Genomic DNA, 15,853 nt, shown 5'->3' with positions numbered 1-15,853 from the left:
TCTGCTGCTGAGTGTGCCCCTACCCTTAAGTGTAGTTTGTTTCCCCAGTGACTGAATTTGCGAAAGCAAATTTTTCATTTGCACATGGTTATCAGTTGGAGACAGCTTCTGGGATAGAAATGGGGCATGTGTCCACTTCTTCTCTCAGCTCTAGGATCCCTTTGGGACATACCTGTGCCGGTCCAGTGAGTGCATGCCTCTGCAGTCTCTGCGAGTTCATGTGTGTGTTCATCCTGCTGATTTAAAGGGCTTTGATCTCCCAGTGTCCTCCATTCTCTCTGGCTCATAAACTCTTTCTGCCTCCACTTCTCCAGCTTTCCCTAAGCCTTGAAAGAAAGGATTTGATGAAGACATCCCATTGAGGGCTCAGTGTTCCAAGGTCTTGCATTCCTTGCATTGTGTCTGATATGGATCTATATTTGTTCCCATCTGCTGCAAGATGCAGCCCAGATGAAACATAGTTAAGCTTGTCTAGATGGCTGAGCAAGGCATGGATCTATGTGGACAGCAGAATGCCTAGGAGTCTTTATTTTATTTTATTTTATTTTATTTTATTTTATTTTATCTATTTTTAGAACAGTGGTATTTGGTTTTACCCTAGGATCCTGGTCTTTCTTGGTCACCCAAGCAGTTTTGAGTATGGAATTCGTCTTGTGGAGTGGGCCTCAAGTTTTTATTTCCCTGAAGATTAAGGATGTTGAACATTTTTTTATGTGATTCTTAGCTACTTGAGTTTTCTCTTTTGAGAATTCTTTGTTTAGATCTGCACCTAACTTACAAATTGGGCTATTTTAATATGTAATGTTTTGAGTTCTTTGTGTATTTTGGATATTAGCCCTTTATTGGATGGGCAGTTGGTTAAAGTTTTTTCCATCTTCTGATGTCTTTTTCAGTGTCCTAACGGTTTTGTCTTATAAGTCTTTCCCTTTGTTTGTTAGCATTATTTCAAGGTATCTGTGGGAAGAGGACTGAGGATGGGGGTGTGCAGTGATAGAGCCATGCAACAGATCTTGGGAAATCTAACTCTGGAGAGCAGCATCAGGCTGCAGACCCGAGTTTATTGCCCAGCCCACAAACATATACAGTGTTTGAGACAAGCCCCAAATCTTTGGTGAGTTGTATCTCACCACACTGTCAACATGCTCCAATAAAAACCTTGCCTGATGAGGCAATATAGGAGAGAGGGGAGTATTGTCACCTGTGAGTACTTCTGTGAAGATGGGAAGTGGCCGCTGCCTTGGCCCTGGTTTCTTTTTGCTGTCTTACTGGTGTTCCTGAAGCCATCTTAGATCTAATCCATGTGTGGCAGATCAGGACTCTGTGGAGTTGTAGGAGCCTCTGGCGCCTGATTCTCCGGTCCCCTTTCCCTTCACAAAGTTGACTTCCACACCCCACATTTTATATTATTTGAGGCATTTTATATTATTTGTGAATGGTGTTGTTTTCCTGATTATTTTTTTGCAGTCTGTTTGCATTAATATGTAGGAGAGCTGCTGATTCTTGAGAGATAATTTTGTATTTAGCTGCTGTGGTGGTTTAAATAGATTTGGCCCCCATAGATTCATGTGTTTGAATGGATGGAGCCGACTTGATGGTAGATGATCTCTTTGATGAACTCTTGGATTCAGTTTGCAGGTGTTTTATTGAGAGTTTTTGTATGAATGTTCACAATGAAAATTCGTCTGTAATTCTCTTTTTTGTTGGATCTTCATGTGGTTGATTATCAGGGTAACTGTGACCTCATAAAATAAATTGGGCAATCTTCCTTCCATTCTATTTTATGGAATATTTTGGAAGTATTGACATTAACTCTTCTTTGAAAGTTTGGTAGAATTCTGCCCTTAAACCATCTGGCCCTAGTTTTCTGTTGTTGTTTATTGTTTTGTTTTGGGTTTTTTGTTTGTTTGTTTTTTGGTTGGGATGATGACCTCTATTTCATTAGGGGTTATAGTTCTCTTTTTTTTTTCTTTCTTTTTTTTTTTTATTAACTTGAGTATTTCTTATATACATTTCAAGTGTTATTCCCTTTCCCGGTTTCCGGACAAACATCACCCTCCCCCCTCCCCTTCCTTATGGGTGTTCCCCTCCCAAACCTCCCCCCATTGCCACCCTCCCCGCATAGTCTAGTTCACTGGGGGTTCAGTCTTAGCAGGACCCAGGGCTTCCCCTTCCACTGGTGCTCTTACTAGGATATTCATTGCTACCTATGGGGACAGAGTCCAGGGTCAGTCCATGTATAGTCTTTAGGTAGTGGCTTAGTCCCTGGAAGCTCTGGTTGCTTGACATTGTTGTACTTTTGGGGTCTCGAGCACCTTCAAGCTCTTCCAGTTCTTTCTCTGATTCCTTCAACGGGGGACCTATTCTCAGTTCAGTGGTTTGCTGCTGGCATTCGCCTCTGTATTTGCTGTATTCTGGCTGTGTCTCTCAGGAGCGATCTACATCCGGCTCCTGTCGGTCTGCACTTCTTTGCTTCATCCATCTTGTCTAATTGGGTGGCTGTATATGTATGGGCCACCTGTGGGGCAGGCTCTGAATGGGTGTTCCTTCAGTCTCTGTTTTAATCTTTGCCTCTCCCTTCCCTGCCAAGGGTATTCTTTTTCCTCATTTAAAGAAGGAGTGAAGCATTCACATTTTGATCATCCGACTTGAGTTTCCTTTGTTCTAGGGATCTAGGGTAATTCAAGCATTTGGGCTAATAGCCACTTATCAATGAGTGCATACCATGTATGTCTTTCTGTGATTGGGTTAGCTCACTCAGGATGATATTTTCCAGTTCCAACCATTTGCCTACGAATTTCATAAACTCGTTGTTTTTGATAGCTGAGTAATATTCCATTGTGTAGATGTACCACATTTTCTGTATCCATTCCTCTGTTGAAGGGCATCTGGGTTCTTTCCAGTTTCTGGCTATTATAAATAAGGCTGCGATGAACATAGTGGAGCACGTGTCTCTTTTATATGTTGAGGCATCTTTTGGGTATATGCCCAAGAGAGGTATGGCTGGATCCTCAGGCAGTTCAATGTCCAATTTTCTGAGGAACCTCCAGACTGATTTCCAGAATGGTTGTACCAGTCTGCAATCCCACCAACAATGGAGGAGTGTTCCTCTTTCTCCACATCCTCGCCAGCATCTGCTGTCACCTGAGTTTTTGATCTTAGCCATTCTCACTGGTGTGAGGTGAAATCTCAGGGTTGTTTTGATTTGCATTTCCCTTATGACTAAAGATGTTGAACATTTCTTTAGGTGTTTCTCAGCCATTCGGCATTCCTCAGCTGTGAATTCTTTGTTTAGCTCTGAACACCATTTTTTAATAGGGTTATTTGTTTCCCTGCGGTCTAACTTCTTGAGTTCTTTGTATATTTTGGATATAAGGCCTCTATCTGTTATAGGATTGGTAAAGATCTTTTCCCAATCTGTTGGTTGCCGTTTTGTCCTAACCACAGTGTCCTTTGCCTTACAGAAGCTTTGCAGTTTTATGAGATCCCATTTGTCGATTCTTGATCTTAGAGCATAAGCCATTGGTGTTTTGTTCAGGAAATTTTTTCCAGTGCCCATGTGTTCCAGATGCTTCCCTAGGTTTTCTTCTATTAGTTTGAGTGTGTCTGGTTTGATGTGGAGGTCCTTGATCCACTTGGACTTAAGCTTTGTATAGGGTGATAAGCATGGATCGATCTGCATTCTTCTACATGTGGCCCTCCAGTTGAACCAGCACCATTTGCTGAAAATGCTATCTTTTTTCCATTGGATGGTTTTGGCTCCTTTGTCAAAAATCAAGTGACCATAGGTGTGTGGGTTCATTTCTGGGTCTTCAATTCTATGCCATTGGTCTATCTGTCTGTCTCTGTACCAATACCATGCAGTTTTTATCACTATTGCTCTGTAATACTGCTTGAGTTCAGGGATAGTGATTCCCCCTGAAGTCCTCTTATTGTTGAGGATAGCTTTAGCTATCCTGGGTTTTTTGTTATTCCAGATGAATTTGCAAATTGTTCTGTCTAACTCTTTGAAGAATTGGATTGGTATTTTGATGGGGATTGCATTGAATCTGTAGATTGCTTTTGGTAAAATGGCCATTTTTACTATATTAATCCTGCCAATCCATGAGCATGGGAGATCTTTCCATCTTCTGAGGTCTTCTTCAATTTCTTTCCTCAGTGTCTTGAAGTTCTTATTGTACAGATCTTTTACTTGCTTGGTTAAAGTCACACCGAGGTACTTTATATTATTTGGGTTTATTATGAAGGGTGTCATTTCCCTAATTTCTTTCTCGGCTTGTTTCTCTTTTGTATAGAGGAAGGCAACTGATTTATTTGAGTTAATTTTATACCCAGCCACTTTGCTGAAGTTGTTTATCAGCTTTAGTAGTTCTCTGGTGGAACTTTTTGGATCACTTAAATATACTATCATGTCATCTGCAAATAGTGATATTTTGACCTCTTCTTTTCCGATCTGTATCCCCTTGATCTCCTTTTGTTGTCTGATTGCTCTGGCTAGAACTTCAAGAACTATATTGAATAAGTAGGGAGAGAGTGGGCAGCCTTGTCTAGTCCCTGATTTTAGTGGGATTGCTTCAAGTTTCTCTCCATTTAGTTTAATGTTAGCAACTGGTTTGCTGTATATGGCTTTTACTATGTTTAGGTATGGGCCTTGAATACCTATTCTTTCCAGGACTTTTATCATGAAGGGGTGTTGAATTTTGTCAAATGCTTTCTCAGCATCTAATGAAATGATCATGTGGTTCTGTTCTTTCAGTTTGTTTATATGATGGATCACGTTGATGGTTTTCCTTATATTAAACCATCCCTGCATGCCTGGGATAAAGCCTACTTGATCATGGTGGATGATTGTTTTGATGTGCTCTTGAATTCGGTTTGCCAGAATTTTATTGAGTATTTTTGCGTCGATATTCATAAGGGAAATTGGTCTGAAGTTCTCTTTCTTTGTTGGGTCTTTGTGTGGTTTAGGTATAAGAGTAATTGTGGCTTCATAGAAGGAATTCGGTAGGGCTCCATCTGTTTCAATTTTGTGGAATAGTTTGGATAATATTGGTATAAGGTCTTCTATGAAGGTTTGATAGAATTCTGCACTAAACCCGTCTGGACCTGGGCTCTTTTTGGTTGGGAGACCTTTAATGACTGCTTCTATTTCCTTAGGAGTTATGGGGTTGTTTAACTGGTTTATCTGTTCCTGATTTAACTTCGATACCTGGTATCTGTCTAGGAAATTGTCCATTTCCTGAAGATTTTCAAGTTTTGTTGAATATAGGTTTTTATAGTAAGATCTGATGATTTTTTGAATTTCCTCTGAATCTGTAGTTATGTCTCCCTTTTCATTTCTGATTTTGTTAATTTGGACGCACTCTCTGTGTCCTCTCGTTAGTCTGGCTAAGGGTTTATCTATCTTGTTGATTTTCTCAAAGAACCAACTTTTGGTTCTGTTGATTCTTTCTATGGTCCTTTTTGTTTCTACTTGGTTGATTTCAGCTCTGAGTTTGATTATTTCCTGCCTTCTACTCCTCCTGGGTGTATTTGCTTCTTTTTGTTCTAGAGCTTTTAGGTGTGCTGTCAAGCTGCTGACATATGCTCTTTCCTGTTTCTTTCTGCAGGCACTCAGCGCTATGAGTTTTCCTCTTAGCACAGCTTTCATTGTGTCCCATAAGTTTGGGTATATTGTACCTTCATTTTCATTAAATTCTAAAAAGTTTTTAATTTCTTTCTTTATTTCTTCCTTGACCAGGTTATCATTGAGTAGAGCATTGTTCAATTTCCACGTATATGTGGGCATTCTTCCCTTATTGTTATTGAAGACCAGTTTTAGGCCTTGGTGGTCTGATAGCACGCATGGGATTATTTCTATCTTTCTGTACCTGTTGAGGCCCGTTTTTTGACCAATTATATGGTCAATTTTGGAGAAAGTACCATGAGGAGCTGAGAAGAAGGTATATCCTTTTGCTTTAGGGTAGAATGTTCTATAAATATCTGTTAAGTCCATTTGGCTCATGACTTCTCTTAGTCTGTCTACATCTTTGTTTAATTTCTGTTTCCATGATCTGTCCATTGATGAGAGTGGGGTGTTGAAATCTCCCACTATTATTGTGTGAGGTGCAATGTGTGTTTTGAGCTTTAGTAAGGTTTCTTTTACGTATGTAGGTGCCCTTGTATTTGGGGCATAGATATTTAGGATTGAGAGTTCATCTTGGTGGATTTTTCCTTTGATGAATATGAAGTGTCCTTCTTTATCTTTTTTGATGACTTTTAGTTGGAAATTGATTTTATTTGATATTAGAATGGCTACTCCAGCTTGCTTCTTCTGACCATTTGCTTGGAAAATTGTTTTCCAGCCTTTCACTCTGAGGTAATGTCTGTCTTTGTCTCTGAGGTGTGTTTCCTGTAGGCAGCAGAATGCAGGGTCCTCGTTGCATATCCAGTTTGTTAATCTATGTCTTTTTATTGGGGAGTTGAGGCCATTGATATTGAGAGATATTAAGGAATAGTGATTATTGCTTCCCGTTATATTCATATTTGGAAGTGAGGTTATGATTGTGTGCTTTCATTCTCTTTGTTTTGTTGCCAAGATGATTAGTTTCTTGCTTCTAGGGTATAGCTTGCCTCCTTATGTTGGGCTTTACCCTTTATTATCCTTTGTAGTGCTGGATTTGTAGAAAGATATTGTGTAAATTTGGTTTTGTCATGGAATATCTTGGTTTCTCCATCTATGTTAATTGAGAGTTTTGCAGGATACAGTAACTTGGGCTGGCATATGTGTTCTCTTAGGGTCTGTATGACATCTGTCCAGGATCTTCTGGCCTTCATAGTTTCTGGCGAAAAGTCTGGTGTGATTCTGATAGGTCTGCCTTTATATGTTACTTGACCTTTTTCCCTTACTGCTTTTAATATTCTTTCTTTATTTTGTGCATTTGGTGTTTTGACAATTATGTGACGGGAGGTGTTTCTTTTCTGGTCCAATCTATTTGGAGTTCTGTAGGCTTCTTGTATGCCTATGGGTATCTCTTTTTTTAGGTTAGGGAAGTTTTCTTCTATTATTTTGTTGAAGATATTTACTGGTCCTTTGAGCTGGGAGTCTTCACTCTCTTCTATACCTATTATCCTTAGGTTTGATCTTCTCATTGAGTCCTGGATTTCCTGTATGTTTTGGACCAGTAGCTTTTTCCGCTTTACATTATCTTTGACAGTTGAGTCAATGATTTCTATGGAATCTTCTGCTCCCGAGATTCTCTCTTCCATCTCTTGAATTCTGTTGGTGAAGCTTGTATCTACAGCTCCTTGTCTTTTCTTTTGATTTTCTATGTCCAGGGTTGTTTCCATGTGTTCTTTCTTGATTGCTTCTATTTCCATTTTTAATTCCTTCAACTGTTTGATTGTGTTTTCCTGGAATTCTTTCAGGGATTTTTGCGATTCCTCTCTGTAGGCTTCTACTCGTTCTCTAAGGGAGTTCTTTATGTCTTTCTTGAAGTCCTCCAGCATCATGATCAAATATGATTTTGAAACTAGGTCTTGCTTTTCTGGTGTGTTTGGATATTCCGTGTTTGCTTTGGTGGGAGAATTGGGCTCCGATGATGCCATGTAGTCTTGGTTTCTGTTGCTTGGGTTCCTGTGCTTGCCTCTCGCCATCAGATTATCTCTAGTGTTACTTTGTTCTGCTATTTCTGACAGTGGCTAGACTGTCCTATAACCTGTGTGTCAGGAGTTCTGTAGACCTGTTTTCCTGTTTTCTTTCAGCCAGTTATGGGGACAGAGTGTTCCACTTTCGGGCGTGTAGTTTTTCCTCTCTACACGTCTTCAGCTGTTCCTGTGGGCCTGTGTCTTGAGTTCACCAGGCATGTTTCTTGCAGGGGAAAAGTTGGTCCTTCCTGCGGTTCCAAGGCTCAAGTTTGCTCGTGGGGTACTACCTAAGTCCTCTCCGCTGTGGCAGCAACCGGGAAAATCTGTGCCGCTCCTTCCGGGAGCCTCCGTGCACCAGGGTTTCAGATGACGTTTGGTGTTTTCCTCTGGCGCCTGGATGTGCACAGAGTGCAGTCTCTTCTGGTTTCCCAGGCGTGTCCGCCTCTCTGAAGGTTCAGCTCTCCCTCCCACGGGATTTGGGTGCAGAGAACTGTTTATCCGGTCTGTTTCCTTCAGGTTCCGGCAGTGTCTCAGGCGCAGGGGTCCTGCCGCTCCCGGGCCCTCCCCTACAGGAACCCAGAGGCCTTATACAGTTGCCTCTTGGGCCAGGGATGTGGGCAGGGGTGGGCAGTGTTGGTGGTCTCCTCCGCTCTGCAGCCTCAGGAGTGCCCACCTGATCAGGCGGTGGGGTCTCTCTCCCACGGGGTTTGGGAGCAGAGAGCTGCTGCGGTTCGGGATCCGCCGGTGTGGGACTTCCGGTAAACACAGGAAGTGCCCGGCCTTAGAGGAATTTTGCCTCTGTGTGTCCTGAGTTCACCAGGCAGGTTTCTTGCAGGGGAAAAGTTGGTCCTACCTGCAGTTCCAAGGCTCAAGTTTGCTCGTGGGGTACTGCCTAAGTCCTCTCCGCTGTGGCAGCAACCGGGAAGATCTGCGCCGCTCTTTCCGGGAGCCTCCGTGCACCAGGGTTCCAGATGGCGTTTGGTGTTTTCCTCTGGCGCCTGGATGTGCACAGAGTGCAGTCTCTTCTGGTTTCCCAGGCGTGTTCACCTCTCTGAAGGTTCAGCTCTCCCTCCCACGGGATTTGGGTGCAGAGAACTGTTTATCCGGTCTGTTTCCTTCAGGTTCCGGCAGTGTCTCAGGCGCAGGGGTCCTGCCGCTCCCGGGCCCTCTCCTACGGGAACCCAGAGGCCTTATACAGTTGCCTCTTGGGCCAGGGATGTGGGCAGGGGTGGGCAGTGTTGGTGGTCTCCTCCGCTCTGCAGCCTCAGGAGTGCCCACCTGATCAGGCGGTGGGGTCTCTCTCCCACGGGGTTTGGGAGCAGAGAGCTGCTGCGGTCCGGGATCCGCCGGTGTGGGACTTCCCTATAGTTCTCTTTAAATTGCCAATCTGATCTTGATTTAACTTTTGCCAGCAGTATTTAGAAAATTATCCATTTGTTTTAGATTTTTCTCATTTCATGGAGTAGCAGTTTTTGAAGTATGTCCTATGGTTCTCTTGATTTCCCCAGTATCTATTGCTATGACTCCTTTTTAATCTCTAATTTTATTAATTTGAAAGTCCTTTCTTTGTCTTTTAGTTAGTTTGAATTTGGCTGTGTCTATTTTTACTGATTTTTCTCAAATAATGATCTCTTTAGTTTATGGATTCTATGTGTTGTTTTATTTTGTTTTTATTTTATTGATTTCAGCCCTCAAGTTGATTATCTCTTGCCATCTACTCCTTTTGGGTGTAATTTCCTCTTTTTTATTCTAGCATTTCAGGTGTGCTGTTAAGTTAGTAGTATGAGGTCTCTAATTTTTAAAATGTAAGCACCCAATGCTATGAATATGCCTCATAGAAATGCCTTCATTGTGTCCCATACGTTTAGGAGTGTGTGTGTGTGTGTGTGTGTGTGTGTGTGTGTGTGTGTGTGTATGTGTGTGTGTGTGTGTGTGTGTGTGTTTCCCCTCTTTTTATTTATGGGTTTGGAATTATGTATTTTTTTGTGTTTTCTTGGGTGTAGTTAGCCTCTTTAAATTGGAGTTTTTTGTTTTGTTTTGTACCTGCTGTAGGGCTAGTTTTGTAGGAAGATACTGTTTAAATTATTTTTTTTATCATAGAATGTCTTTGTTTCTCCATCTATCGTGATTGGAAGTTTTGCTGGGAATAGTAGTCTGGGCTGGCATCTGTGGACTCTCCGAGTCTGCCGCATGTCTATCTAGGTCTTTCTGTCTTTTAGAGTCTTCCCTGAACAGTCAGTTATTATTCTAAAAAGTCTGTTTTAATGTTACTTCGTCTTTTTCTTTTGTAGCTTTTAATGTTCTTTCTTTGCTCCTTGTGTTTAGAGTTTTGTTTCCTATGTGTTGAGATTTTCTTTTCTGGTCCAATCTATTTGGTATTCTGTATGTTTCTTATACTTTCATTTGTATCTCCTTCTTTAGGCTGGCCACATTTTTATCTATGATTTTGTTAAAAATATTTTCCATGCCTTTGACCTGTGTTTCTTTTCTTTCCTATATGCTATTATTTTCAGATTTGGTCCTATGCTGGTTTTCCCTGCTTCCCCAGATGTTGTTTCCCTAAATTTTGTTGTTGTTGTTGCTTTTTTAGATTTAACATTTTTTGACTGAGTTATTAACTTCTTCTATGGTGTCTCCAATGCCTGGCAATCTGTCTCCCATTTCTTGTATTTTGTTGGTAAATATTGGAAGAGAGGAGGGAGAGTGAAGAGTGGAAGCTTCCTTATCTGTTTTGTTAGTCTACTTGTTTCTCTGGCAGCTTGATGGAAGATTCCTAAGGAATGCTTGCTGAGCTGTGGGTTGGGATAACAGGATGCATGGGTATGGAGGTTGGAGGAGAACATTTGCATGATACTGTGAAGAAGGGAGGACGGAGGAGGAAGACACTGCAGCAGGTGGTCTGTTACAGAGTCAGCGACTGGGGGATTGGATTTGAGGGAGAGGCACAGATCTATAGTTAGCATCGCAGCTTACCTAGCCTGCAGGGCAGGCTCCCACTTCTTAAACAGGAGGCTACTCTTCATGGCATCTTTCATATTTACCTCATCTTCTCTTCTCTTCCTTCATTTCTTTTCTCATTCCTTCTTTCCCTCAATCATTTCTCTTATGCTTTTCCATGGTTGATGCAAAAAAGAATCTCACTTTAGTAAGACCTTATTCTGAAATGAATTCCGTGTTAATATTGAAAGATCCCCAAAGAGAGACCCTTACTCAAGTCTCGGGAAGTCGCGGACCCCAGACACAGAGAGACCATTTTGGATGTAATATGCAAAGGTGAGGTTTGTTACGGAGATCTATTATGGAGATCTCCGGGCTGACACGTATCCCACACAGGAGTCAGAGATGTCGACCCTGAGTGGCTGGGAGAAGGGCGTTTTAAAGGAAGAAGTCACAAGCTCCAGGAGATGAGGGGATGTCAAAAGGAAATACCAAAAATGTCACAAGGGGAAACTCTCAAAGTCACAGGACTGTTCTTAAGACTCTAGGGTTTGAATGAGGGGAAGGTCAAGCTTTCTCCTGAGAACAGATCCTGATTGTCCTTTAGGGTAAATGTTTGTCAGAGCTGATGAGGCATCTGCATCTGAAACACATCTGGTTAGGCTTGGCTGGCCGGTTTCCCGGAATGCTCTCTGCAGGACACAATGGCTGGAGGGCACAACAGGGACTTGAACAAACGTCACAGCGGCAGAACAAAACCCATTACTCATTTACTCAGTCCTGTGATAAGTGGGAGGGTCGGTGTCTCTGAACCAGTTCTCCTGCATTTTTAACAATCTGCCTTCCTGAGTCAGATCCTGTTGCTGAGTTTTGAGCTAATTTAAAACTCTATCTTTCAATATGGCCTGGGAAAACAAATTTAGGTACACCCAAATACGAATGCGGTTACAGTTCCATGTAAAGTACAGTTTCAGTTTAAAGAGCAAAGGGCATTCATGTTAACTTTAACCCTTTTAGTACCTTGCTGAAAATATCAGATAGCTGGATTTAGCAAAGCAGAGAAATTTCTGCTATAGGCTTCAGATGCTATCCAATGACATCCTTAGCTTTTGTGTGCTGGAAGTTATAGGTCTGTTTACACATTGCAAAAGGATTTACCTTAGAGTCACTGGGACTTTAGGTCAGACAGTGAGGTGGTCAATAAGTGGTTATTTATACAGCTAAGGCAGCCCAAGATAATTAGGATCTGAGTTTGTAGTATTCCAAATCTTTCTAGTCATTGAAGCTCTAACCAATGAGTCAGTCCTGTAGACTGTTTAATGAATTATGACTTTCTCTGGGAATGATAGTTCACATCATTCCATTCTGTTTGCTTTTTTTTTTTCTGTGCAGAGAGAATGGCCTAAATCTATTTTGGATGTAGAAGGTTTGCAGTTGCTGAAGGAGATTTAGAAGTGTATGTAAGTGAAGAGACAGAGGCAGGCACTCTACACCTTCAGAAAACAGAAACAATGGGACACTAGGAATGAAGGGTAGGGCTAGGAATCCTTATAGCTGTTTGTAAGCCCCACCTCCTCTCTGTTTGAAGACAAGGTTTTACTGTGTAGTTATAGTTGTCTTCAAACTCCCTCTGTAGGGTTGGCCTCAATTTCCCAGAGATTTACCTGCCTCTGCCTCCTGAGTGCTGGGATTAGAGGAGGTTGTCACTACCACCCAGCACACCTATGATATTTAATCAAGACGAATAGGTAGTTTTAAAGGCTGATTCCCTCAGCTCAGACAAGCTGCTTTTCTTTTTAAAAAATTATTTATTTTTACTTTATATGTATGAGTATTTTGCCTGTAAGTGTATGCCCGTGTCATTTCTGAAGAGACCAGAAGGAGGTGCTAGATTTTCTAGACCTGTAGTTAATGAGAGTTGTAATGTACTGTTCTAGCCCTAGGAACAGAACCCAGGTCTTCTGCATGAACATCAACTCAGCTGGGGCTAGACCATCTCTCCAGCGCTAAGCTGGCTCTTCTTAAGCATGGGGTGCACTTGTGTGCCCATGAGTGTCCATGCACTAAGTTCCTTGGTTTAAGGAGGAAATTATGAGAAAAGGGCTGTAGCTGAAATACATAGCTGAACTTGAAAAATCACTTTCTCTTTGCTTTTGTATTTTGAATTAAGTGTTTGGATAAATAACTCTATGATTTCTACAAGCCTTGTGTTCCATGACTGCACTCACCAGAAAGGGAAGCTGGGCTGTGCAGTGGATGGTGCTGGGCATAACATTCACATTCAAGTACCTCCTCCAGCCTGAGTTCAAAACCAGAAGGCTCATCCAATCTCTGGAATACTGTATCTTCTGACTTGGCAAGGGTACTAAGCATGGAGATTTGGGGGTGCCCAAACTCTCCCTAGGAACTTTCTACCCTTGGCCTTTGCTCTTTCACAATGCTTCAATTTTAATAAAAGAAGAAAAGCTTCTTTTATTTAAAGATAAGAAACTCCTGCTGCTGGAAACAACTTTGAATATTTCTTGGCCAAACAACATTTTTATGCAACACATTAATACCTGATGGTTTAAATGACCCCAACTAATGATTAGTGGGGGAAAAGCTGCCTGAAAGCTTTTAAAGTATCAAACTGAAAATGTTCTCTGCATCTTATTATGTGGAGAATAGTACTAAAAATAAGATGATCTTTTATGATATTCTTTTTGTGAGTGTGTGTGTTTGTAAGAAGTGTTTCAGGACTAAATAGATACTGGGTTGTAACTAAACTAAGAAAAGGATGCAAAAAGGAACAGAATAATGCTCTCACAGACTGTATGTTTACCTTAGAGGAGTTTTAAAGCAGCAACATGGCTACTCTGATCAGGTCTATGTGATCTGCCTGGAATTCAGACATGACCTTAGTACACACCTTTAATTCCAAACAATGTCCAATAGAGGGGCTGACAAAGTGATGAGTTAGAGAAAGAATTGACAGAACAAGTATATGTCCACCTATTAGGATAAAAGATATTTAAGATCAGTCCAGGGAGAGTGAAGACCGCTCAGTCAGCCTGAGCAGTCGGTTGGGAATCAGTGCAGTGAGTGCAGTACAGTAGAGTGGAGTTCATTTATGAATTCATGAAGTTTGGTTCAGGTCAACACAGTCAGTGGAAGCCAGAGAATAAGGAGCCCGAGGAGTAGAACAAATTGCCAGAGTTACTTTGAGGTAAATCAAAGGAATTCAGTGAGAAGCCAAGAGAAGCCAGATTGAATCAAACAGCTTGGAGATGAATTTAAGCTAGAACAGCTGACCCAGAATTCAAAAAGGGCTAAAAAGGGTGAACTTATTCAGTGGTAAGCTTTTGAGAAGGCAATAACTTCAGATGAATAAAAGTTACATTTATAATCAGTGTATTTTGAGCCCCATCTGTAGGAGAACAGAGTCCTTGGGCTGTGGGGACTGTTGTTGTGGGGAGAATAGAGAATAGGATATGGTGAAGATCCTGGACCATGAACAAGACCAAGACAGCACCGCATTACCTAACATCTGGGGTAAGGAGCTTTAGAAGACCACCAGGAATATTTCCCCCTGACTCACCCTTCCCACCGCATCTGGAGACCTACTCTATGGTATGGGAAGGGACTCTGGAGTACCACAGTCCCCATGGACATTCTCTGGATCTGTGCTGAGTTCATTCAGTTCTGGCCACCCTGCAGCAAGCTGACATGGTTTTATGAAAGACAGAGATGAAGAAGCATCAGTACAAAGGAATAGAAGTAAGATTTGGTCTCTTCCACATGACCCCTTTCCTTGGTTTGCCTGGCCATTCTCTCTCTCTACTCCTCAGGCCTCCCCTCTTTCTTCCTTCCTTCTGGAAAGCTTTCATGCCATGGCAGGATTGTAGAATGATGTCATGCAGATGAGGCAGGTACAAGATGGAAAGAGGCCCGTCATTGGACGAGAAGGAGGGATGGGCGGGGGAAAAGTTTGAGGGAAGGGGCGGAGACTGGAAAGGGCGGAGACTGGAAGAATGAGATGGGATGGGAGAGAACATGGAGGCTGACGTTAAGATTCCACTCTGTGTATTTACAGGTTGTTATGAATATTCTTAAGGGATGGATGTGTATAGGGCTTTGTATGTTTAGGTGGGCGATTCTATGTTATCAATTGGATCAGAGGTTATTGGGTTGTGTGTTCTTTTTGTGGCGATTTGAGTTGGAAAGAGTGTGTGGTGGTAGAGACACTGGGCTGCCATGGAGTTGGGATGTGTGTTTCTGTCAAGATATTTAGCAGATATCTTGGGGCACTGGTGACCTAGTGGGGGAAAAAGACAGCCTTTTTTTTTTTTTTATAATTTTACAACAACACAGCCTAACTGTGGCAGGGGCTTATTTTGATATCCTTTTTATAGCTAGGTACCAATCTTAGATTTTGGGTAGGAAGTCATGCTTCCTTACGAACTCTCAGGAGATGGTTTTCTTCCTTCTGAAAAGAGAGTCACAGAAGGATCTTGACTGGCATATGTACCTGCTGCAGAAACCTTAGTACAAGAAGGGCGGACATGGCTTTGCTCTCAGAATGTCAGAACTAAAGGATAGAAAAGTCTACAATGGACTAGTTTGTATTTTAACGAAATAAAGCACTACATGTTTTCTCTTCTAATTTTTATTGCCTATTTATTCTTTGATATCTATATCTATATCTATATCATATTCTTTCCTATCTCCAATCTCCTCTTAGGTCCTGCTCAGTCCATACCCACCCAACATCATTTTCATTTCTTCTCTTTAAAACAACACAAAAAAGAGCCATGGGGTGTGTATGTGTTAAGACATCAGATTTTTGTGTAGGTCAGCTTCTTCTGAGCACATCATCTCCTTAAAATTGTCTATTACCTCTGGACCTTGTAATCCTTCCACCTCTTCTTCCACAAAGATCCCTGAGCCTAGATATAAGAGTCTTCATAAGGAGATCTCATTCAGGGATAAGTGCTTGAAAGTCTCTCTGCAGTCGTGGGTCTCTGTTAAGTGCTACCAATTGCAAGAGGAAGCTCTTCTGAGGAGGGCTGAGATGCACTCATCTCAGGGTTGTTGATGCCCTCAGGAATCATTTTATTGCTATGTTCATTTATTAGGAAAGTAGTTGCAAGTTTTCCTCTAGGACCTATGACCTAGCAGTCTCAAGTTCTCAGCTTCATTAACTGTGTCAGGTATAAAACTTGGTGAACCCAAAGCTTGGGATCGTCAATGGTCAAGTTCTTTTCTAATTTCCTAATGAATATTCTATGGTGCCAACCCAAATAAAGCAAGTACA

The sequence above is a fragment of the Rattus norvegicus genome, chromosome 6 (assembly GCF_036323735.1).
Source record: "Rattus norvegicus strain BN/NHsdMcwi chromosome 6, GRCr8, whole genome shotgun sequence".
Classification (NCBI taxonomy): Eukaryota; Metazoa; Chordata; class Mammalia; order Rodentia; family Muridae; genus Rattus; species Rattus norvegicus.
Note: the sequence above shows the minus strand (reverse complement) of the source record.